Source organism: Eptesicus fuscus, chromosome 22 (genome assembly GCF_027574615.1).
Source record: "Eptesicus fuscus isolate TK198812 chromosome 22, DD_ASM_mEF_20220401, whole genome shotgun sequence".
NCBI classification, from domain to species: domain Eukaryota; kingdom Metazoa; phylum Chordata; class Mammalia; order Chiroptera; family Vespertilionidae; genus Eptesicus; species Eptesicus fuscus.
Window position 1 is genome coordinate 32,444,843 of NC_072494.1, and position 26,969 is coordinate 32,471,811.

Sequence of the window (26,969 nt, forward strand, 5' to 3'; positions counted from 1 at the left end):
GGCTTGGTGCGTTACTAGAGGGAAAGGCTCAGTTCCACCTGCGGACTTCATTGCGTGCCATTTTCAAAACAATTCCTTAAGAAATAACGTAAGCTACATTGCAGTATCAATATCCTAGAGGTTTTTCTGTTGTTGCTATATCACATAGGAAAAGCATCGTTTTTACTTTCCCTTTTGTTGATTGTCTTTTGCCAGTACTTAAAGAGTATTAATTCCCCTTGTCCACTCCATGCTTACTAAGCTCCACAAAATCCTTTAGAAAACTGACAAAATCGTCAAAAACTTTTATAAAAAGTATACCCATGGGCTTTCTATGTTAATAATATTTATCGAGCTCCTCAAACAGCTCCATTAGGTAAATGAGATATGATTTTCTTTTTTTTTCAGAATCACAATAGGAAACGTGCCTCAGTATGCCTTCCTCATAACGATAGAAATCTTCCAGCTGCTTAAGGTGCACAGTCCAGGTGCAGTCCCCTAAAAAGTATCTAACACAGTGCCTGGGTCACGGCAGTGCCAGCAGTTGTCTCTTTCTTCCCTCTGTGACTCAGGTTAGGATGGGTGCCTTTGGTGCCAGGATAGACAGAAAACTCGAGGACTTGGGATCTTCACTTGTGCTAATGGGCCGTTTCTCTTCTCCATTTTCTCATTTGTAAACCAGGTGCTTGCAATCAGTTGTCTCAAAGGCTCCTTTTAGCATGTTTTTATCAAGGATTCTAAAACCTGTATTGGCCCACAGTTTCGCATTCAATGTTCATTTTTCAAAACATTTGCTAGTCTGAGATCTTTCCCTCGTCTCGTTCATTGTTAACGCTCGACATCTGGCACATTTATTATAAATTCATTGTGTGACTACCTCTCTATAGAAAAAGATAAATTGGAGCATGGCTATCTTTTCGAGCAAAAGACAAGGTGAACAAATACCCCTTCTCATAATTCCTGAATATATATTTTTTATTATTTTTCTCTTTTAGTACTTTTGTTGCTATTTTTTCTTTTGTGTTTTTGTTCTCTCTCTTCCCCTCTCTCTCTGCCTTCCCTCCCTCCCTCCCTTCCTTCCCTTCCTTCCTTCCTTCCTTCCTTCCTTCCTTCCTTCCTTCCTTCCTTTTCTTCCTTCCTTCCTTCCTTCCTTCCTTCCACAACTGTGAATGGTCTCAAATGACCTCTCCATGGCTTTCTGCTTTTTAGATCTCTACTCACAGGATATCAGAATTACAAAGACATTTTAGAGGTATATGTTATAGTAGAAAGAGAATCAAATTTTTAATTCATAAGTCGTACATTGTGAGCCTTTAGGAATACTACCTAACTTCTCTGGTTCTCCACCTGTAAAAGGAAGCTTATAATACTAAACGCTTTTCTGCAGACTACACAAGCAATGGTATAACGCACGCTGCAAGCGTTTCTACCCAAATGCTGGTTGTTATTACGATACAGTCCTCTAGTCTTCTCATTGGCTTGGCGGTCCCTTGGAGACTGGTGCTTAAATTCATTTTTGAATTCTAGTTCGCACCAGACACGTTGCAGCTTTAAAGGAATGGCCGGCATAAGTGTTCCTGTTTCCATATGGGCTGTCTTTCCTTTTTAAAGCACAATGACTGTGCTCTGACAAAGGCCTCTCTCCTGTGACAGCCACTTGCTGGGGGTTTTGTCTGAGTGCCTGTTCGAGCAGAACGTGTGATTTACTGTTTGTTGCGAAGGTGAAAGAGATTTTGACAAGTGGAGACATGGAGAAAGTCTGAGCTTTGTTCATTAACATGCAGTCCTCTTTGTACGTACGTTAGGGGCGGGAGACAAAGTAGGGAGGGTTAGACGTATGAGTTCTAAACTTGAAGACTAATTTGATTATGGAAACAGGTCTGTGTCTGGCAGAAACACATGGCACTCCAGTCCCCGGCCCTCAGTGTTTGGGAAGCAGGCTTCATTTAATTGGTAAATCATCTGTCTTGCATTGTCCTCCACCAGCATTATCTAGGAGGCAGCTGCCTACCTTGGCTAATTTAAATAAGATTTAGCAGGATAGCCTCCTGTCCCTCCTGCCAGGGCATTCACAGGATCAAATTAATGTTGATTGGCATTCCCCACCCAGCCATCAGTGATTCACAGATAAGATTCTGTTACTGATCTACGCCAGGAGGAGTTAAATGAGGATGTCTTTATTGCCTGCTTTTCATTGGAGAGGATTTGGCCCATTCTCCGTTTTCTAATTTTCTTTATTTGTCTGCAAGATTTACTGTGTGAGCAGCTGTCACGCATGCAGGTGGGGACTCCTCAAAGCATCCTGGGCAAATTCCTGCGATTCCAGGCCACTTTCCTGGTTTACCTTTCTCTTTTTCCAAAAGGGCAACTAACCCTCTAGGTGACTGGGAAAATTATTAGCACATGAGTGGTATAATATCAGCTGCAGTCTTCTACATTTAAGTTTTAAAAACAATAAATTAAAACCGTTTTGAGGGAAGAAAGACTGAAATAGATTCTAAGAATTACAAAAATAAAAAAAAATAGAGGGAAGAAAGGAATAGAATGAGGATTAGAATCTAAGTAAAAATAAAAAAGTAGCTGAAGTCCTTAGCTGGTTTGGCTCAGTGGATAGAGCGTCGGCCTGTGGACTGAAGGGTCCCAGGTTCGATTCTGGTCAAGGGTACATGCTCGGGTTGCAGGCTTGGTCCCCAGTATGGGGCATGCAGAAGACAGCCAATCAATGATTTTCATCGATGTTTCTATCTCTCTCTCCCTCTCACTTCCCCTCTGAAATCAATAAAAATACATTTTTAAAAATGTAACTGAGGATTCAGGTATAAATGTCACTAAAATCTTGCTCAAGATCTAGATTGTTTCCACAATTAGTTTGCTTTCTGTAGACACATCTAGATACTGGTTCTTAAGAGTGCACTGCATGGCCCACATATCTTTCACCCAGTCACCTAGAGGGTTAGTTGCTGTTTTTGAAAAAGACAAAGGTAAACCAGACAAGTGGCCTGAAATTGTGGGAATTTACCCAGTATGCTTTGAGGAGTCCCCACCTGTGTGTGTGACAGCTGCTCACACAATGAATTAAGTACTTCTCATTTTTTTCATGTCTAAACATCATCCCTTTCTTTATAGAAGTTAACACACAATGAATGTGGTATGGAGGTATTACATTCATGTTTTTAACTTTAACTTCATGTGCATTTATCAATAAAATTATATAGTATCACACTATTTTTATTTTTTAAAGTTATACACTAAATATCCTTCTGCAACTTGCTTTTTCTGTCAATGTTAATGATTACCATATGTGTATTATTGCACTTAATTATATTTTATATTTTTTAATTACTGTGTAATATGTCACAAACCACTGTATCCTTTCTTCCCCTAGTGGACATTTGATTTTTCTTATATTTTTGTTTTTGCTGTATGTAACTACAATGCTTCACTGAATATCTTTGAAGGCCTCTATGTTCTTGCTCACATCTTTTTGATCAGTCAAATAAGTCTGTTTTTAACCATTTTGTAATAATCTGAATCTGGATTTCAAAACATCTAGAGACCACTATGGCAATCAATCTGAATATCCAGGACAACATTTTCACGAAGCTCCCAATGCGTGGCCTGTTGCAATGATATTACTTAATACAAAGCCCATGTCAAAATCAACAAAAATAGGAAGTGTCCTAAGGGAAGTTGATGTAGAGTTGAAAATGAGAAGTAAATACCTATATGAAGGTGAAATTGTCTGGTGAGGTGACATAAAAAATTCACAGGTATGATAATATTTTAGTTGAAACTGAAAATAGGCAAGATTTTCACATGAAGAAATGAAAAACAAAAATTCCTGATCTAAAAAACACGCCACATGATTAAAGCTGTGGCAACAGGGTGTAAAAATGGAGCTCGGCCAAGTTTGGTTTAAGACCAAAGAGAAGTTCTAGATCACTTTGTGGACTATGCATAGAAAATGGTTAAAAATTGTTTTCATTTAAAAAACAACAACATATTTTCAAGAAACATTTTACTACCTGTGTCTTCAGTCTATTAAAGAAAATGGAGAGGTTGAGAGAAATTGAAAGGACCTATGTAGAGAGAGGATTTGTTGAAGTGCTTCCTCTCCCACGCTGTTCCCACAATGAAGTAGGTATGGGGAGTGCCTATTCCTTACCTCAAGACTAGTGGCAACCTCAAAGATGTATTAATCATGTGCTTTTATTCTTATTCTTTGACATCTTGGAGCCCTGCTAACAACTGGAGGGACTGTCCCCCTCCCAATGATAGCTAGTTTCTAGAGATAGCAAACAACTCACCTGGCAACTGCCTTTCATACGTAAATCTCAACCAATCCAAAGCCTAGTCCCCCAAACTGCCTTCCTCACCAGGCTCTCACATTCCAGGGCAGGATCCCCCTGCCCTACTCACCACAGTGCCAGGTACCAGTCAGCTAGGGCAAACCCGATACCCCAGAGCTCACTTAAGTTATTCAAACTAGCTGACTCTAAGCCTGCTTGCTCTGCCTGGCCCATTCCTTCCCACAGAAACCACAATAAAGCTCCCCACTCCCCCTCTGCACCCCCCCCTCCCGCCCCACACTTTTCCCCTCACTCCCTCTGCCTCCTGACTGACCCTGGTGCTTCCCCATGTGGTACCACATGGCATCCTGTGCCTCCTGTTTCTAATGGTTTCATAACCATCATTTCCATGTCTTCAGGTCTTTCCATACCTGGTTAAAACAAACCCCAGGTTCCCTTAAAACAGAAGAGCATTTGGAAACTTGGTATGGCTGTAATATTTAAATGGTAAAGAGACTGGATGAGGCAGCCTGTGATAGCTGCTTTTGGGAAGTCACTGTGCCATTCAGGATCTCCAAAAATTCGATGCCAGGGTGGGATCAAAAGATATTCATTGGGAGAACCCCTGTGAAGGATAAAGGAAGAGGAAACAGGAGTAGGCAGGGACAACCTTCCACCATGATGTAGGTCTAATACCAGTGAATGGAAAGAGAGGAGGACAATTAAGTAGAAAGTGCTTCAGGTAGCTGCTCAGTCCTGTAAGACTCAGCTGGACTGATGGAGAGTCACTGAGCTGAAGTGCTCATTGGAAGAATCCGCATCAGGCAGTACTGGGTGTTACTTAGTACCCTTGCATGCTCAGTCACTGTGCAGAAGATTGTCAGGAGAGTGTGGTCTTGGATAAAAGACTTGATTGATCTGAAGTTCCCCTGTGCTCCCCACAGCAATTTATCTTAAGGAGGATCTGAGTGGAATACATCAGATCAGAGACGGCCCACCTTGGGTGATGCTCATGAACCAGTCTTGGCCACATAAGTGATATGTGAAACTGCCTGGGAGACTCCTGGAGGTGCAATAAGATCTCTGCAGTAAAAGACTGAAAGTGTACCTCTGGGTGCTCAAGGGCTGAGGGAGGAATGATAACTGACCAACGAGGAGAGTTTGACTGTGTCAAGGGAAGTGTCCATGAGAGACCCTCAGTGTTACAGTGAGAGGAAGTATATTAAAAACTTCCCCAAGGCATTCCACAGAAGAAAAAAAATGGTATAAGTGTATATTACACACACACACACACACACACACACACACACACACACACACACACACACCTGCTAAGGCCAGAAAGCACCAAAGCTACCTTTCCATAATACCAGTCCAGTAAGACTTTTCCTGTTCCCTTATCGTCCTTTCCTCCACCGGCCCTAATCCTGGAGATGTCATAAACCTCAGTTAGTGTCTTGGAGAAGGAGAGACTATACGACAAGGCAGAGAAACAAGGAATAAATAAAAGCAAGTCACATCTCTTTTACTCTGTAGAATTCTCACTTGCAGTGGCTTCAAAACACATACTGCATTCTCCCTGAGAGGAGTCTAAAATTTAAGAATTTCCCCATCTAATTTATTTCCAGTGATATTTTAGTCACTAATGATATATCTTCATCTTTGTGATATTATAAGAAATATTGCAGTGTGTTATGATGTCTCATCTGTCTTTCCTGCCCTAAGAGGGCAATCATCAACTCTCTCTTATTTAGAAGTTTATTCCTAGATCGAAGCAGAGTCCCTAGCATATAGAAATCACTCAGTATATGCCCAGTGAGTGAATATAGGAGAATAGTCACTCAAATATTCTTTTATTACTCGAGAGAAAACCAAAAATGTAAGAGCAAACTGTATGGAATAGCCGACAATTAGGGAAATGTGGCTGTGGGTTTCTCAAAGAAAACAAGTGACTTAGAAACACACCAGCCTAATCTGAACAATCTGAATATCACATTTATACAGGTGATGAAAATCGTAAGCTCAGAGCAAAACTGCTGTGCTTATAAGCATCCGCCATCAGCAGATAATTTTGTACCTTATACCATAAAGAAACCCACTACAGCAGTTGGCTGATGTTCATAATTAATATCTTGTAATAACCCCAGTGCCTTTATTTCTATGTGAATCTCTATGATAAAACTGCTAATAAACCTCTTTCTCAACATGAATAACAATCACATTTCCTCTGGTAAAAAGACATGCAAGTGTATTTTCCTTCGTAAATGAGAGTTAGAGCCAATGAAGGCAACAACTCTTTTTATCTCTGTAACTCTATTGCAGTAAAATGGAAATATAGAATTCTAGCAGAATGCCATGCATTATTTCCTCCTTAAAAATCAGCTTCTTTAGTGCCACAATGAATACTAATTTATAGACTTCTTAAATATCCTCTTATAACATTTTTTTAAACATAAGATAGCTAATATCTCTGAGTTAAAACATATTAGAATAACATTACCCAAAGCTGCCACTGTAGAACAGCAGCTTCCTAGCTGAAAGATGACGTTTCCTGCTGGGCTGAAAGCGAATACAGTGTTATTAGGAAAGCCCTGCTTCTGACTTTAATGGGTGGCAACTACAACCATCAGGCCTAATCCAGTGGGAGAACTGTAGTACAAATCATTTTAAGCTTGAACATCCTTACATACAGTGAGGACAGCTAGTTGGTTTGTTTAGGAATTTGAAGCTTTATATTTATTCCAAATTTGATTTGTTTGTTTACACAAGAATGAGTTATGCTTCAGGAAGTTGGAGAGGGGACCCTGATGGTCTCTGTCCACTGTGCCCCTAGGAATAGAACACTCTTACAGTCCTGGGGTATGAGCTGGAGGCTGTGGGGTGAAAACAGGAAAACAGAAGGAGGAGGAGCCCACTTAGAAATGATGACTCTAATCTCCTCTTGAATACTGATATTAGAAGAAACAAAGACAATCTGAATTCATGCCCTGATTTTGAACAGGGATATCCACACATGAGAGCCCAGCTTTCTGTTTGAAAATAACAATAACAAGAAACTCAGAAAACTTTATTTGAATAGCACTTTCACTTAACAGTTTTTCAAGCACTCTCTGGGATATTTAATTTGGTCTCTCTTAAGACCTCTCCTTCCACCATATCTATATATATCTATCCTAATAAAACAGTAATATGCAAATTGACCATACCTTCGCTATGCCCACAGCCAATCAGAGCACACAAGATGGCGGTTAATTTGCATATGCTGAGGGAGGGAGGAGTGAAGAAAGCAGAAAGCATGGCGGCTGCACGGGTGGGCGGTGGCGCAGCTGTGGAGCACGCGGCCATGGTGGCCTCTGAGGCGGTGGCAGGCAGTGTGAGCGGCGGTGATGCGGCGGCAGTGGGCGGGGCGCGCAGTGGAGGCGGCAGGCGGGGCATGGCGGGCGGTGTGCGAGGCCGCAGTGGCCTTGGAGGCAGTGGTGGCTGCGGGCGGGGCGTGGCAAGGTGGGTGTCGCGTGGTGGGGCGTGGTGGGGCGGCTGAGGAGGCGGCAGCGTGCGCGGCGGGTTGGGGTGATCAGAGGTGGAGGCAGTGCACGGCCACAGAGGCAGCTGCGTCAGCAGGCTCAAAGGGTCGGGAGTGCAGGGTGAGGTGGGCTGGGTTGGGTGGGCGGGACGGGCGGGAGGCGCCCCGCCCGTTCAGCCCGCCCCGCCCCGCCCGCCTCAGCGGGAGAGGTGGGGGGGCGGGAGGGAAGCCCACCGCCAGAAGTCTTGCAGGAAATATTCCTGCAACGGGTCCCTAGTATATATATAAAAGCCTAAGTGACTGAACAACTGGTTGACTGGTTGCTATGACCCACACTGACCACCAGGGGGCAGACGCTCAATGCAGGAGCTGCATCCTGGTGGTCAGTACGCTCCTACAGCCAACCTCCCATGCCTGGCCAACCTCCTGCGATCCCTCCCCCTGGCTGGCCAGCCCCCCTAATCAGCCCTGATCAGGGGGGCCAGCTGGCCAACCTCCTGTGGTCCCTCCCCCAAGCCAGCTGGCCAACCTCCCACAGTCCCTCCCCCACCCCCACCCCCGCCAGACAGCCAACCTCCTGTGGTCCCTCCCACACACCCCCACACACTCCCACTGGCCGGCTCCCCCAATCAGCCCCGATCACCAGCCAGGCTGAGGGACCCCACCTGTGCACGAATTCGTATTTTATAAGAAAGCAGTCAGAGCTATTATTTTTCCTGTTGTATAGATAGGAAACTAAGGCTTAGATGAGTATAATAGTTTACTCAAGATCACACAGTTATTAAATGGCAAAGTTAAGGCTGGAACTCAAATATTTGACTCCTGGCTTAATTCTGATTTTAAATACTTCTTTAGCTGCCATATACTTGTGTGTGAATATATTACAAAATCTCACAATTTTGGTTGTACATTCTTCCTACAAGTCTTCAATCTTAAAAAGTTAAAGACGGCCTTACTGTTAATCCTAGTCTCAATGGGGGGAAAACGGAGTAATAACTACACAGGGTATCTGAGTTTATTTCTCTTTAGAATAAATAGCTGTATTTAGCTAATGTTTCCTAATAAGGGGTAGGCAAAAATGATAGCAAATACCAGTGTAACATTAATATTGGGGAAACCGAAAGAGCATAAAGCATTTGAATCAACACTTTAAGTACAGAAATATAGAGAGATGAGCTTCAGAGAACACCAGATCTGTTTCTGTAAAGAAAGGAACAAAAGTTATATGCATTTACTCCGACATAGTGCTTGGAAGGTACAAGGGCCATGAGGGTAGAAACTTTTTCCTTGTAAGGCCTGTGCTCCCTTCTCGCCAGACAGCAAGCAGTCAGGCCTACTCCCCCTCAATCTTTCTTAAATGTGACCTTGGGGTAGAACAGGGCTGCGATTTGATAGGACACTAATGGAAAGCTGTTGCAAGCAGGAAACATTGATAAAGAAAGTTGGTTCTCCATGTCTACACAAGGTTATCTAAGTCCACTGGGTACTGGAACTTAGCTTCAAGCATAAAAATGGAAGTGAATGACTAGTGTGTGTGTTGGGGGAGGGTAATAAGGTGAGAATGAAAATGACAGAGGACTGATAGGCCAGCAGATAGATACTGACATCACCAATGATGATGCTAGAGGGCAAAGTGAAGAGAAAAAACAGTGAGTCACTTACTGAAAACCTCAAGGAATAAAAAATGACAATACAAAGGAAGAGGGCAAGTGGTGAAGTCTGATGGCCTGGAATGCAAAGGAAGAAGAAAGAATTATTTTTGACATATTGGAGAGCAAAGAGCACACCTACCCCTTCTCAATACGTGGAGCGTGAGGACAGATGGCCTTTGAGAGAGAGTGGACATTTTTCAGTTTGGCAAGATGAAGAAACCAAAGAAGAGGTGAAGGATATAGAAAAGACAATTAATAAAGGCCGTACCTTTCACAAGGCACCTTGAATGTTGGGAGGGTGTTGGAGAGGTAAGAGGTTGGCCACATTGTGAATATACAGAGCAGTATGTTTTTGGGTAATGGTAGATGGAGATTTGGGTGATGTACCATGGTAATGATGCCTTACAATAGTTATATTCAATGCACGTTAGAACCCCCTGTACAGCTTTCAAACAGTATCAATGTTTAGGATCTGTCCTGAACAATTAATTTTTAATTTCAGGGTGGGAGATTGAGCACTCATATTTCTTAAAAGCCCTTCAAATAATTCTCAGTAAAGCCGAGAATCAGTGTTTTAGAAAAAGATAGGTGAGCAGCTGAAAGTGTAGAGACTTGTCAGGATGTTATACATAGTGGTCTTTGGTCTATTGGAGTCAGCATGGGGATGAGTTTGAAAGGCCATTTAATATCACTGACTTCTGTTTTCCCAGTGGCCCATGGGAGGATGGAAGGGAAGGAGATAGAGACTCAAGATTACCCAGTGTGAAAGAGCACACTGTTTAGAGTGAGAAGGGGAAGGCATATCACCACTTTAGTGTAAAGAGAAGAATAGCAGAGACACTATTGGAAGTTATCAGTGACATATTTTTATTTTTTTAAACTTAAATTTGAAATAATTATATTTTTAAGAGCTAAGAAAATAGTGCATCAGTAAAATTGCAAGATACAAAATCAACATATAAAATCAATTGTATTTATATACACTAAGGGTGAAACATCTGGAAAACAAGTAAAGAAAACTATCCTATTTACAACAACATCAAAATAATAAAATCCTTAGGAATAACTTTAACCAAAGAAGTGAAAGAGTTGCACATTGAAAACTTTTTGCTGAAAGAAATTGAAGAAGATATAAACAAATGGAAAGACATAATGTGGTTATGGATCGGAAGAATTAACATTGTGAAAATGGCCGTATATACAAATCAGTCTATAGATTCAGCACAATTCTCATCAAAATACCAAAGGAATTCCTCACAGAAATAGGAAAATAATCCTAAAATTTTCATGGAACCACAAAAGACTCTAAATGGCCCAAAAGAGCACAGCCTGCCTAAAGGAGTTCTCAGTGGCCAAATCTGGGAAACTTAGCAACAAAATTAAAAAGCGATGGTAATGGATTATATCTCATAAAATGAGGTGTGAATCTATGGGTTCACACACAAAAAAATAAAACAAAACAAAAAAACCAAATGAGTAAAAGAAGAAAGAAAGAGAAGGAAGGAAAGAAAGAAGAGAGGGAGGAGGGATGGAGAAAGCAAAACTCTTCCCCCCAGTAAATACTAACTAATAAATGTAAGAGGAATAATATAATTTAAAAATTAAAATTTGGCAGTTGCCATAGTAAAAATTGTTTACAGCAAGAATCATCAATAGATGCTCAAATTCAGAGGCAAAAGTATGATGATATAGAAAATTTACATGGTTTTAATGTATTTCTCCACATGATGCTTACTAAGTACAAATGGAAAGCCAGTAAGAATAGAGAAACCTGGCAGTCACCACCTTAACCAAGTGACCAGAGTTAACAATAGCAGTAATAATGTATTTTATTTCAATTGAGATATAATTTACATGTAATAAATTTCACTTCCTTCAGTGAATAATTCCTCATTTTTAGAACGTATAGCATTCTTTATTTTTTCGTATAGATTGAAGTTTCTGTCTGATATTACATTCCTTTTGCCTGAAGGAGTTCACTTAACATTTCTTGTAGTACAGGTCAACTGGTAATTTATTTCTCAATTTTTGTTTCCCTGAGTAACTCTTATTTCTCTTTCAGTTTTATAAGATATTTTCACTAGCTATAGACTCCATGCTGACAGTCCCGCTCCTACACACAGCATTTTACAGATGTCGCTTAAATTGTATAATTTCTGATAAGTCTGCTCTAATTCTTATCTTTATCCCTCTGTATCTAATACATTGTTTTCCCCTCTCTGGCTGTTTTAAAAGATCTTTGATTTGATATCTGTCATTATTTTTTGAATATTCTGTTATTATCTTTTGAGATATTTCTTCTATCTCCTATTGTTTCTTTCTTTTCCTCTGGGAGCCCAATTACATGTATGTCAGACATTGGATGTTATTTTACAACTAGAGGCCCTGTGCACGAATTCGTGCATGGGTGGGATCCGGCCGGCTTGCCCCAATCGGGGTTGTGGGGGGACCTATTGAGATGGGGCTGGCCAGGGGGAGGGGCTGTGGGCAGTTGGCCGGCTGGCCCTACCCCCTGGTCGAACTCCTGGTTGAACTCCCGGTGGAGGAGACAATTTGCATATTAGCCTTTTATTATATAGGATTCTTGGGGGTCTCTCTCTCCTTCTCTCCACACTTTTATTGTTATGTTTCAGTGTGGGCTATTTTGATTTAGTAACCTTCAAGCTGATGGTTTTTTCCCAGCTGTGCCATACTTACATATGCTCCTCAACTTACATTATGTCCCAATAGACCCATCATGAGTTGAAAATATTGTTAGTCAAAAATGCATTTAATACACCTAACCTACTGCACATCATAGCTGAGCCTAGCCAGTTTCTACTGAATGTGTATTGCTTCTGCATTGTCATAAAATTGAAAAATCATAAGTGAAATCATCACAACTCCAGAATCACTTGTCCTAGTAAGCTTGTACAAGTCATTCTTTATCTCTTCCATGATTTTTATTGTTCTTCTTTTCAGCATTCTGTTTGATTCTTTCTTATAGTTCTCATATGTCAGCTGAAATTCTCACATTTGATTATACATGGTGTCCCCCTTTTCCACTTGATCCTTTAACATTAAGAATTATTTTAAATCCCTTTGATAGTTTTATCATTTTGGTCATATCTGTAAATGGTTCTATTGATTGCTGTGGTTATTGACAGCATTGTGTATTTTTTGAGTGGTCTTTTTGTGTGTGTTTTTTTAAATAATTTTGGGCTAAAAGTTAGACATTGATATAAGACTGTTGAGATTCATGTAAATAGTAATTATGCTTGGAAATGAGCATACTCCTTGCTAGACTTTGAGTGTGGGGAGTTGAGTCAAGGTTGTCAAGTGTTGAGTTAGTCAAGGCTTGAGTTTTATTGTGAATAAATACTGGCTTCAAATTCATCTAACCTTATGCTTAGATGAGGTCTATACTTAGAAATGGAGTCTTGGTTTCTGGTAGATTTTTTCCTGTGTGTGAGTAGGTTTTTTTGTTTTGTTTTTAATCACTTTTAACTCTAGGTTTTCCCTGTGAATCTGTACCTCAGAAAGGTTCTCTCTTCATGATCTTGCCCCTCCACGCTGTGAACAGCGGTTACTTGTTACTGCTTACCATCCTGGTCGTGGGAGCCAAAGGGACTTTCTCTGTGGTTTTAGTTCAGCTTTCATCTGGGGAAAACCCAGAGCTCCTGGGCCCCATCGAGAGCTTCCTAAGTGATCTTTCCCTACTTGGGTGTTATAAGATCTCTAATATTTGAGCCTAGAGTGGTTTTCTGCCTTTCCCACAGATGCAAAGGGCTTTATCTAGTTCCTTCCTCTAGACTCAATTGGTATTTGCCTGTGCTCTGGAGATGATGGGGTTTGCCATCCTCTCCTAGGGGCTTAAGGCTGTGGGGAGAAAGATGTGGACAAGGGCTCCGTGCCTTTTCTGCAGCAATGGCTACTCACTTCTTACAGGTCTTTTTGGGTCTGATACCCTGTCCCTAAACTTTCTAATGAATCCCCAGTGACATCAATGAAGAAGAGCCTTCAAATGTTTGCAAATCGCTCTGTGTCTATGGCTCCATACTAGAAACTCTTCTTAGCAAACTGTTAATTTTTTTAGCTGAAATTTCTTTGCTTGCATGGTAGCACCAACTCCCCTCCATGCTTAGTTCCAAGTAAGCCAGTGCTTGCCTCCAGCATCTGCTAAGAGATACGTGTTTTTTTCTATATTTCTGATTAGTTGGTTGCATTGCAACCTCAACTCTCAGATGTATTCAAGAAAAGTTGTGATTTTTATAGATTAGTCATCTTTTTCTTGCTGTTAAGTTGGGAGCAACATTCTTTCCAGCTTTTTACCTCCTAAGTGGAAACTCAGTATCCTAATGTATTCTTTTTAACAAAGTTGTGTCCCTACTAAAAAAATTCTAAAACTACTGATGTTGGGAACCACAATGGGTATAAAAATGAGGTGACATATGCTCACTGAGTTTTATAATATCGCCAGTAGTTATGTTATAGGGGCTGAAAAGAGAAAATAAATGCTAGAAGAACTTTTGATAATAGCACTTTGGAATTTATCAGCATTCTCTTAAAAGTAGCATATGGTCAACTTTGGCAAATGGTGCATGGACACTTGGAAAGTAGTGTGGTTTGTAGTCATTAAAGTCCCATTTAATTTTTTATTTGTTATATTACTAAAAACCTGTGTCTATTCTCAGATTCATGAATTGCCAAATTATTCACTTTATCCTTTTAATTCTAGTAGTTTGACAAAAACGAACTCATCTTCATGTAAAATAAGAAAATCAGTATAATTTTACTTCCTTCAACTCACCATTATATAATCTAACATAATATAAAGTTATAAAAATAGCTATTGTTTTTGTTATAGATGACCCTTTCCTTGGAGGTTTTACTTTAGCACTTATTTCTGTTACAGTAATTAAATAAATATTTCCACTAACTTCATTTTACTTGAAATCCTTTTATCTTCTAACTTCTTTGTTGGGCGCCTTTGATTCATGTATTTGTCAGCTGGGTTATGCCTTCGAATAACTTTTTCAGGAAGGATACATGAGTGCAATATTTTTTGAGCTCTTACATATATGAGAATATATTTTTGCTGCCACAACTCATAAAATCCTCTTTCATCTCCAGCATTTTGCATTGCTGGAAGTTGGAGACTTCCAAACACTTTCAGAAACAATATAAGTACTGATGAGAGAAGGGACTTTGAGGGAAGCAGTATCTTTATGCATCGCAAAAGTCAGTTCCCTTACAGCAGGAGAGACTCTCAGGCTATTTGGTTGTAGCTTGGACTCTGTATCTTAAATGTAGAGGTAAACGCATGAGAGGCTAGCAACCTATTCTCATTTCTTTTTGATGGTTGCTTTATTTCACATGTCTGAATAGTTTTTTCTGTCTTGCCCAGCACACTAGAGTCAGGAATATTTCCTCCAAGAAATTCACATTAGTTTAAATGGCATTATTGAAGGATTTAATTGGTTTCTGGCGGTCTGTTCTCAGCCTTTTCAATGATATTTCAATAAGAAATAAGAGGATAGCCCTTGCTGGGAGCTCAGTAGTGTAGAGCACTGTCCTGATATGGTACACCAAGTTTGCAGGTTCCATCCCCTGTCAGAGCACATATAAGAAGCAACCAATGAATGCATAAGTAAGTGGAAAAGCAAATTGATGTTTCTCTCTTTCTCTCTCTCAAGAAATAAATTAAAAATTAATATTTAAAAAGGAAATAAATCTGAGGCTTCACAATGTTTAAGTTTATTCCTTCATTAAGCAAACATTTATGGAGTAACTTATTGAAGTCCACATTATATTTCTAAAAGTTTATTTAACCATATTGAGATATTTTTACCCATAATTTTTTACCAGTAAAATAATTACCTATTGAGAAATAGTATTTTAGGATAGATTCTTATCTGTGAAATTTCTAGGCCAAGGGTTTCAGTAATTTTAATGTATCAACATTTAATGCTGGATTACTTTTTCAAAAGAAATTCTCACCAGCAGAAAGTTATGAGTTTAGCGTCCTGCTGTCCAGTCACCATGGACTTGGCTGCCAGGAGGGAGCTGGTGTCAAAGAACTAACTGAACAAGGAAGGCCCCCATTCCATGGGCAATGTGATAAACTGAGGAAAGGCTGGGGCATAGCCCCTGGTCAGAGGTGCGAGAAAGAAATTCACAGATAATCAAACCAGAGATGAAATTTGAATATACTGGAAAAGCAAAGAAGAGAAGGTGAATGAGTTAAACTGCTAGGACATGAGAGGAAAATGGGCTAAAGAGGGAAAGGAAAATGGAGAGCTCACTTTTCAAAGGCGATCAAAAACAGGAAACGGAGTCAGCCTACCAAAGACACAGGTTCATAACTTCCCGCAGGGGACTTTGGAGCAATTCATCCAGGACCTTCAGCTAATCCTTCCTACTCTTAAAAAGACCGTATCACTTCTTACAGCAGAAGCCACGATGCTCACTGCACGCAGGGATGGAATGGCAGTGAGTTCTTGGTAAGTAGGCCCTTTTTGTATGCTCATTGAACCAATTCCTGGGTGTGATAATTGAGCTGTTCCCAGGCTCAGTGCAGAGGAGGAGGCAAATCCAGACCAGCCAAGCCCATCACTTTCACCTGCTAGGTTCTAGGGACCAGACGAAAAGGAGGAATGTCCAGAACCAGCCATAGACAACAGTTAAGTCACTCCAGGTTGGGTGTCCAAGCCTTTGAAGAAAGAAAGGCTCGGAGTACAAAGAACAGCTCTGGAGCTGGGCTAGAAGCATCATTTTTATTTTAAAATATGATTAGATGCAAAGAAAGCTGATAACGTTTAAAACATTCTTGACTTCAGCATCTGCAGCGGCTCTGAATTATTTGGTGGCTTACTTTGCAGCAGGCAAGTTGAGCAGTGAGTATTTTTTAGTAGCAGTGGCTGAACTAACATTTCCAAAAAAAAATTTTTTTTTAAGTCCACAGAATAGTAAGTGAATAGCTCATTATTTCTTGTTTAAAAAGCTCGACTCCGTAGGCTGTCCCCACCTTTGCCATTCCCTCTGAGATACCAGCTTCAGACAGTTTGTCTTGAAGTGCTTGAGTCGCTTTGGAAGTCAGAAATCTCTCCATCTGTCCCCGAGAAACACCCAGAGCTGATCCAAACGTGTCCAGGAGTTTCCAGAAAAGTCAAATAACCAACTAATTACAGCTCCTTAAAAGTGTATTTTACTATTCCATTTTTCAAATAATTTTACATGTAAGATTTCATTGTAAAATGTAAATGACTATTTTCCTGGGTGAGAAAGGCAGTCCCATTTTACATGTGAAGCCACGAGACACAGAGAGGTGGCTGACCCGTCCAAGACCACAGCTGGCTAGGAGCAACTGGGAACAGGAAGCAGAACTGGCCAACTATTTCCTCTGTAACCTCACACGGTTTCTCACTGGGATGGGAAGGAATTTAGAGCAATGTGCAAGCACTGGAGTGGAAGTGGGATCTCTACACATCCCATCAAATGGACGGCTTTTCCAGAATATTCCTGTCTCTTCCAAGGCAGGCATAGTCCTCCTGCTCCCAAACCGTCAGCCAGCAACTTCTTTACCGAGCAGCCTCTGCATTGGCCATTTTGCTGTGGGAAACCAAGCCTTCTTCTGTCTGTTCAGGGGTGCCTGCGGATTACCCTCAGTTGATTTTGACATTGGCTTGCAATTAGCAGGATTATTTTATAAGAAGTCTATTTCTGGTGGTAAGATCAGAACCCTAGAGATAGGAACTGTATTTAGCATGTAATGCAATACCTCGGGCAGTCTCGCTTTAGCTTGGGAGCCTGGGTGAAAGCTAGCATGCACTCCCCATGAGCAAAGTTGGGACCCTGTGGGAGAAACCCATCACGTGGGAGAAGGAAACATCAGAGCTGGGATTAATTCAGAGAGCATGAAAACCAGCCTCCTCTTATGACACATGTACAAACGAGGCCTTTGTGTTACTGGTGGAGACACGAATAGAAACCAAATCTCCTGATTTCATGTTCCCACCTCCCACCCAACATCGTTCTGCTTGTCCAAGGAGGAAGAGGCACTTATGGAATCTGGGTCCTTGGCCACTACCTCCGTGCCTGACATGCGGAGGTTTGCTTAGTCTTCCTGGGAGTGGCTGCTTCCATGCTCACGGCTTCTTCATTCGGGCTGGGGCCAACCTCTGCGCTCAAGAATCACAATGCCACAGTGAGAGGTGCCCGTCACTCCGCAAGGGTGACACTAGCAATGACACTGATGACATTGTTATGAAAGGAAAATACAGCCTTATTGACCTGCTCTACTGAATGGGAAGTAGGCTCTTTTAAGGAGCTCAGAGGAGGGAAATAATCATGTCTCTCTCTATTTTATTCTGTCCACCATCCAGATTTCCAAGTTCGTATTACATTTCAAAGCATAAGCCCATCCCTTGATCCCTTGACAGAGGCCAGAATAACATTAACCAGATTGATTTCTATGCTCTCCTCTCTGTGTGGTCGTTAGACATGTGTTCTACTGGAGGCAGCCCAGTGTGGCTGTGATTCATGCTCACCAGTTACTGTGCGCTGCAGTCCTGCCTACTGGTACTTCGTTCCTGAAAAGCTGGTCATGGGCAGAGAGTGTAACAGATGCATGCCAATGAATCCTGAAGGTTTGCAGTAAGTCAAACTGGAGGCCTGGAGACTTGTTGTTTATTCATATAGTCATGGCTTATTTTTTTGCCTCCTGTGCAAGCGAAGGAATTTGTTCAAAGGCCTATAATCTGTGGTAAGGAAGTCCTAATGCACCGAGCAATCTCATTTAACACCCCAAACCTTTACTGTCTCTGACTGTTTCAGTGATTTGTCTCTGTCCACTTTCTTGCTTCTGAAAGAGCCATAGAAATGACACAGAGATGGAAATCAGAGGCATATTATGGATAAGTAAAAAAGAAATTCAAGATAAAGGGACTCAGCCCAGCCCAGCTACTAATATGTAACCTGAGCACTAAAAGGTGGAAATATATTTTTAAATATATATGCACATATATGTTAAATGTATTTGATAACTATATCTTTGATCCTGCTTGTCAATTCATATGCAACTCTACCATTTTTAAGGATAACCTTAACATAACCATTCCATAAGGAAGACCAATTGATTCCTGTGGCATTATGTGATTATAACAAATGGCCACAATAGTATTTTCATCCAGAACTTTGCTCTTCCAGAACTTTGCCATCGGCATTCTCCATCAAGAGGTAAAGTCTATGTCCCTTCCCTTTACCCTGGGGAGGTTTGTGAGGTGTCAACATAAGGAATGTTGTAGAAATATTATAGCATGACTTTTAAAGTTAAAGTTATCTTAGAACAGGCAACAGAGCTCCTGCCTGGTGTGAGTTCTCTCTCTCTCTCTCTCTCTCTCTCTCTCTCTCTCTCTCTCTCTCTCTCTCAAAATCCACAAAAAATATCCTCAGGATTAAGAAAATGGTTTCCAGGCAATGATCAAATCTAGTGCTGCATCTAAAGAGAAAACCAGTGTTGTAGCTAAAAAACTCTATGTTAAGACCTCAAAAATATTTAAAGTGGCATCTCAAACTCCCCAAAATATGTTGCCCCATGATCTTAAAGTCATGCTCCACAGAGAGTGTCAGTTAAAAATTAAAGCTTCTAAGAATCTTAAAGGTGTTATCTCACAGCAGCCTTACAGGAAGCCCAAAATAGAATTTCTCAAAAGAAAAAAAAAGTGTGGCTATGACTTTTGTCTGATGAAATAAGCCTTGATAAAATGTTTAAAATGAACCATAAAAGAGCTAAATAATCTAGGAATAGAATGGAAGTTCTTCAATCTGATAAAGACATCTCCAAAAGTCACAACCAAAAAGTCATACTTAAAGGTAAAAGATTGAACACTTTCCTTCCAAAAATCAGGAACAAGTCAAAGATGACCACTCTCACCACTTCTATTTAATATTGAACTGGCATCTAGCCAAGACAATTATATATATATATATATATATATATATATATATATATATATATATATATAGAGAGAGAGAGAGAGAGAGAGAGAGAGAGAGAGAGAGAGAGAGATGAAAAGGGATAAAATAAATCTACCTCTATTTGCAGGTGGCATGATACTGAATGTAGAAAATCTGAAGGAATTCACAAAATTTTTAGAAACTAATGAACAAGAGCATAATACAACATCAATCTACAAAAATCAATTGTATTTCTATACACCAGCAATGAATAATCTGACAATAAAATCAGAATAAAATTCTACTATAATAGCATCAAGGGGAATAAGACACCTAGTAGTAAATTTTTTAAAAAAAAAGTTTAAACTTTACACTTGGAAAACTATAAAACATCATTTAAAGAAATAAATAAAATTATATACATGTTCATGGATCAGAAGTCTTACTATTGTCAAAATGGTGGTGTCCACTAATTAATACACAGATTCACTGCAATCTATAAAAATTCCAGTTGTTTTATTCTGCAAAAAATTGACACTCTTATCTTAAAATTCATACAGAAATCCATGGGGCCAAGAATAATATTGAAAAACAGGAACAAAGTTGTCAAAATTCTTTCCAGTCGTGTCTTGCCTATTCTTTTCTGGTTAATTTTTTTCATGCCCTATTAAAAACCCCCACAAAGTTCTTAAGTAAGTTGCAAAGATATTCTCATGTTTATTCTAGCATTTTAGGGTTCTAGCTAATGTTAGGATCCATCTTAAAATGAATGCATGTGGTAAGATAGGAGTTGAGGGTTATGTTTGATTTGTACTTTTATCGAGGTGTTCCAGCATCATTTAAAATTAAATTAGCCTTTCTAGTATAAACCCACCCTCTTCCCTTGCTGAATTGGCATGGTGATTGGTTTGAAAACAAATTGACCAGACATATGTGGATATATTTTGGACAATCTCACCTGTTCTATTGATCTCTTTATCCATTCTGTGGCACCACCACCCTGTCTTGCTTACTGGAACTTTATAGAAAGTATTGTAATCAAGTGGTATAAACCCTACACTTCTTATTGTTCATGATTGTTTTAGGTTCTTCTAGTAATAAATTGTAGAACTAGTTTGTCAATTTCTTCACAAAAGCCTGCTTTTTCCTTCAGAACATGCTGAATCTGCAGATAAATATGGGGATAAAGGACAACAGTACAGACTCTCTCAATTGTGGTCGATCTTTCAATTTATTTATGGCTTTAATTTTTTCAACAATTTTTTAGTTTTCAGTATAGAGGTCACGAACACCTTTTGTTAGATTCAATCCTAAGGTATGATGTTTTTATAAGCTAATGTAAATGGTATGTTCTTGTGTTCTTTCTGATTACAGGAAAAATAGCTTAATATTTTGCCATGAAGAATGATATTAGATATAGATATTTCACAGTTGTGCTTTAACTGATTGAGATAGTTCCTTCTCATTCTAGTTTGCTTTGAGTTATCATTATAAATGGATATTGAATTTTGTCTATTTTTTTCTCCATCTACTGAGAAATCATATGGTTTTCCTTCTCTATTCCATTAACATTGTGAATTACATTGATTGATTGATTTTTTATGCCATCTTGGTATAAACTCACCTGGTTAAGATTTATTCTCTTTTATATTTACTTTTGAATTCTATTTGCTAATGTTTCATAATAATTTATATATCTGTGTGCATGAGGAATTTCGATCTGTACATTTCTTTCCTTGTAATATATTTGTCAGGTTTTGATATCAGGTTTATGCTGGTCTCATCAAAGGCGTTAGGATGCATTCATTTCTTTTCTGTCTTCAGAAAGAGTTTGTGTAAGATTGGTATTATTTCTTCTTACATATTTAATAGAATTTACCAGTAAAGACAACTGGACCTAAAATTTTCTTTGTGGGAATATTTTTGTTACTGGGCTATTTTGGTATATACTGGGCTATTTAAATTCTCTATTCCCTTTATGTTTTTCAAGGAATTTGTACATTTTATCTAAGTTTTCAGATTTATTGGCATAAAATTGCACCTAATATCTCATTACTCTATTAATTTTTTAGGCTTTGTAGTGATGTTCTCTTGATATTGATAATTTATGTTTTGTTTTGTTTTCTTGATAAGACTTGAAAGGCATTTTATCAATTTATTAAGATTTCAAAGGAATAAACTTGAATTTCTTGATTTTTCTCTACTTCTCTTTTTATCATTTCGTATAAAAGAAATCATATGATATGTGCCTTTTGTCTATTCTTTACAAGAGCATACTGATTTATACATCTATCCATATTGTTGTAAGTATTTATAATTTGTTTCCTTTTTTAAATTTTCACCTGAGGGAAACAACAGGCAACCTAGGTATGTGCCCTGACCTGGAATCCAACCCTCAACCTTTTTGGTGTATGGGATGACACTCCAACCAACCTAGCCACCCAGTAGGTGCTGGTTTGTTCCTTTTCATTGCTGAGTAGTAGTCCATTGTATGTTTATTCCATAGTTGGAGGACATTTCCTTTTTTTTTTTTTTTTCAGTTGGGGGCTATTATGAATATAGCCACTATGATAATTTGAGTGCAAGCTTTTGTGTAGACACATGTGTTTAGTTCTCCTGGGTAAATATCTAAAAATTGAATTGCTAAATTTTGTGGTATGTGTATATGTAACTTAAAAAACAACTCTCTGATTTAAATATATATATATATATTGATTTCAGAGAGGAAGGGAGAGGGAGAGAGAGATAGAAACATCAATGATGAGAGAGAATCATTGATCATCTGCCTCCTGCACGTCCCCTACTGGGGATCAAACCTGCAACCCAGGCATGTGCCCTTGCCCAGAATTGAACCCAGGAACCTTCAGTCTGCAGGCTGATGCTCTATCCACTGAGCCAAACCGGCTAGGGCAAGAAACTACCCAATTTTTAATTGGTTATACCATTTTACTTTTTCACTACTAATGTATAAGAGTTTCAGTAGTTCTAAAATCTTATCAACCCTTACATTTGTATGTTTGTTTGTTTTTTTAAATCTCAGCTATTCTGATATGCATGAAGTAGTATGCCATTGTGGTTTTAGCTTACATTTTTAGGTGACAAATAATTTTGAGCATGTTTTTATGGGCTTTTTGACCATTCATACATCTTCTTTTCTGAAACATATTTTTTTTCCAAATTTTTTGGCCATTGTCTTAATTGCTTGTTTTCTTATAATTAAGTTGTAAGAGTTCTCTATATATTCTGAATATAAGTCCTTTGACAGACATGTGTATTTTCCTAGTCTGAGCTTTCTTTTTCATTCCTCAATGGTGTTTTCAAAAAAGCAGAGTTAGTGATTTTTAGGCAGTACAATTTATCCAACTTTTATGTTTCATACTTTTTGTGCCTAGAAAGACTACTTATTTTCATGTCACACAAAAATTCTCTAGTGTTTTTATTTTAATAAGTTTTAGACTTTGATTTCTACATTTAGGACTGTGATTCATTTTGTATTAATTTTTGGTTACAGTGAAAGGTTAAAGTTGAGGTTTGTGTGTTTCCTCGTCATTTGTGAGAAGAATACTATTTCCCCACCAAATTTACCTGGTCCTTTTTGTCAAAACCAATTAACCATAAATTTGTGTGTCTATTCGGGACACTCTGTTTTGTTTCATAATCTGTATTTTGGCATTTTTAAATTTCTATCAGCAATGTCTTATAGTCTTCAGTGCACAGGTTTTATATATATTTTGTTAAATTTATCCCAAATACTTTATATTTGGATGTTATAACAGATGGTATTATGTTTACTATTTCAATTTTCCATTGTCGGCTTACAAAATATTAGCCTATCATTCCAGTAATTTTTATCAGATTCCTTAGAATTTTTTAAATGTACATGATCATGGTATCTGTGAACAAATATAGTTACTTCTTTCTTTCCAAAATGTAGGCTTTTAAATTTCCTTTCCTGACCTTTTTACACTAACTAGAAACTGCACTAAGATATTAAATTTAAGTAGTGGGAGTAGATATCATTATTTTTACTTAAGCTTCGGGGGAAGCATTCAATCATTCATCATTAAATATGATCTTATCAGTAATTTATATTTGGTAGAAGATCTCTATAAAGTTAGGAAATTCACTGGTATTCCTATCTTACTGAGAGGTTTTTCATAAGATAATAAACTTATTTTTGTATAATTAAAGTACAATAAACTTCATGTATTTAAATTATACAACTTGGTCCACTTTGACAAATGTATACTTATGTGATGATATCATTACAATAAAAATAATAAACATTTCCATAACCCCCAAAAGTTCTTTTCACACCCCTTGATAATCTATCACTCCACTCCTATCCCTAAGTGACAACTGAATTGATTTTTGTTACCATAGATTAGCATTTTTCTCAAATTTTATATAAACAAATCATTATAGTATGTACTTTTTTTTTTAATCTGGCTTCTTTCACTCAGAGCAATTATTTTAATTTTCATTCATTCTGTTGGCTATATCAGTAAATCATTTTTCTTTTTGTTATTTTTCTTATTCGTATGTTCTTATTGCCAAGTAGTATTCTATTGTTGTTATACCACAATTTATCCACTCGCATGCTGCTTGACATTTGGGCTGATTCATGTACAAGTCTTTGTATGGACATATGTTTTTATTTCTCTTAGGCAAATCCCTGGGAATGAAATAGCTGTATTATTTGTAGATATATGTTTAACTTTTTAAAAAACTATAAAACTTTTCTTTTCACAAGGACTATTATTTAACAACTCACATGTGCATTATTCTGCTGAACACTAGCGAGGGAGCCTCTGCAGGCTCATTTGGCTTTTTCACTGTGTCCATCTCTCTGGTGAAATTTTCATCCGTTTGAGCCTGTGTCCAACATTTATCCTAACTTCATTAATATATTTGTTATAGTTATTTTAAAGTTCCTTTGTGATAATGCTAATAACTAGGTCATCTCTGTATCTACTTCTCTTGAGTGTTTCTTTCTTGAGCAAGGGGTTTCAGTTTTTTACCCCTTTGTGCATTTTTTAAAAATTGTATTCCCTGAGTTGTTTGTAAAAGAACAGCAGATATCAAAATAAAAAATATTATACTCTAAATAAAATATATCTATTTTTCAGTCTATTGGGATTAAGTTACTTTAATATTTAGATGAGCTTGGTATGGCCTTTGTTGCAATGTAGATTCAGCTTCCCACTGAGTTCAAATGTTTTCAGGACTGGATCAGAACTTTCAGCCAGGCTTAGGATCTAAGCCCTCAAGAAACTGTATCTGTCATTTTATGCTGAGCTTTTCTGCGGCTAGTTTTCTGAACCATGAGAAATCTGTCTCTGTTTTCAGGAAAGATGCCAGCTTTTGGGGTCACTATTTGTTCACCAGTTTTACCCTAAGATCTCTGAACTTTGGAAAATCTATTTCCACTCGTTGCCTGGCCACTTGCCTTTGGAGGTCAGCTGTCTTACATACCGTATAGGGTCAGAATACTTCGGGTGGATTTTTATCAGGTCTCTTTTTCCATCCACAACCTCCTGAAAGTTGCTACAGTATTCCCAATGATGACCTTACATGCCCAAATAGAGAATCGCTCTCAGTTTTCCTGCCCTGCCCTAATACCTAGGCATACTTTCCCTTACACTCAATGAAGACTTAAGTAGAAGTCTGTTTGGTTCCTCCTTTACCCCAGTGTCCTATGGATTCTTCCTCATCCCTCTGTACTGCCAAAATAAAAGAATCATGGTTTCTTCTCTTTTAGGAAGAGATTGCCCCTTACTGAAATTTAGATTTCTTTGCATTTTCATCTCTCTGATGGGCTTGACACCCCCAACCCCTAAACACACAAATTTTGTGTGTGTTTTTCTGACTGTCTCATTATTTAAGACGAGAGTACCAGTCTCTTGACCACAATTCACAAGGAAATAGAATTCTGGCACACAAAAAAAATTATTGGGAGAACAAAAATATGTAAATATAGACTTAGACATACGCTTAGCTGTAGACTCGATATAGACAGTATACAGGGGTGGACAAAAATAGGCTTACAGTTGTGAATACACAAAACACAAGCTTATATTAATCATATCCTGAATTTTTTTCCATAAGAACAACTTTTGCCACCCCTGTATATGTACATAGGCTTGCGTCCAACAAAGAGTTAAAATTTTTAGATTATTTCAATATGCAAGACTTATTCACTGCTTTTTTATAGCAGTTTCATTTTTAATATTTTATATTCCAATTTTCTTTATTTTAATATTGCTTTTCTCTCCTGATACTTTTATCCTATCTTAAACAGGAGGGTTATTACTGAGCAGGCAGGTAGTTCTTTAATTGAAACATTTATGGGGTATTCTAGAAAACTATAAAGACTTTTAAGAAATAGCAAAGCTTTAATAGGTTCTTGTGTACTCACGTTATAACCTAATTCAGTGCTCTTTCAGCAATGCCTGAGGATGTTGCTAATTTATGGCTGTGATGAGCAATAAAGCAATAATAGTAATCGAAAGGTGCAATATTCCTTGTTTAAGGGGCATTTATGGTTATGTATTAAAACTATAAATACTTCAAGAGGCTACAAAGCTGATCTATAGAAAATGAAAGATAAGATTTCACTACCTTCTGAAAGTGCTTTTCTAGCAGAAATCTGAGCTCGACTTTATGGTTTATAAATACAAACAAACCAAAAGTGAAATGCTCAATATGTCTACCCATCCAAAGGGACCACTTAAATAACCACTAGTACTCAAACCTAATAAGGGCTGGAAAGTTCATTTTCTTCCTTATTTTTCAACTTTCTGTTTTCTTTCCTTTGTTCCTTTATAAAAATTGCTCTTCCCTCTACTTCACATTATTTGCACTCTTCTTCCTTTTACTCTGTTTCTTCTCTTCTCTCCCATTTCCCCTCACTTTACCTCCTATACCCATAGTGGATGAAAGAAGCAAGTTGTATTGGGGTGAACATGGAGAACAGAGTTCAGCCTTTGTGGGAGAGGGCCCCAGGACTCTAGGTAAGTCTTCTCTGACCCTGATCCTTGTGGCTGGACCAGCTCTCACTTCCAGACTGCCTATGTAAGCAAACTCTAAAATTAATGCCTGTTCTATACAGCTATCCAATATCCTTGCCACTTTTTCTACCCCCATCTGGATCTTGGTTTTGTACTCATTAGTCTTGATTCTTTTGTTCCCATCTTGTTTTTACTATCTGCTTCTGGCACATTTGTTTGGTAGCCCATTAAATGCCTTTTTTTATCTTCTTGGATTTCTGTTTTCTAATATATATGTGTTTGGTTTCCTCAAGTTCCTGGGGTCCCCAAATCTCTTCAAGGAAGGGGAGAAATGCAGATCAGTCAACTGATTTCTAAGTTAATCAAAATCTTACTCATTCTTTAAAGATTGGGTCAAGTAGTTCCTCTGGTAGGTACCCTATTCTCAGCACTCCTATGATTTCCTACATATTCCTCTGTCATTGTACTTTTCAGGTTATATCTGTTCCTATGTCTGTATCTCATACAGAGGTATGAGCTGGGTTTTATTTCTAACACAGGTCTTACCACAGTGGTCAGTCCATAAGTGGAAATTAAATGATAA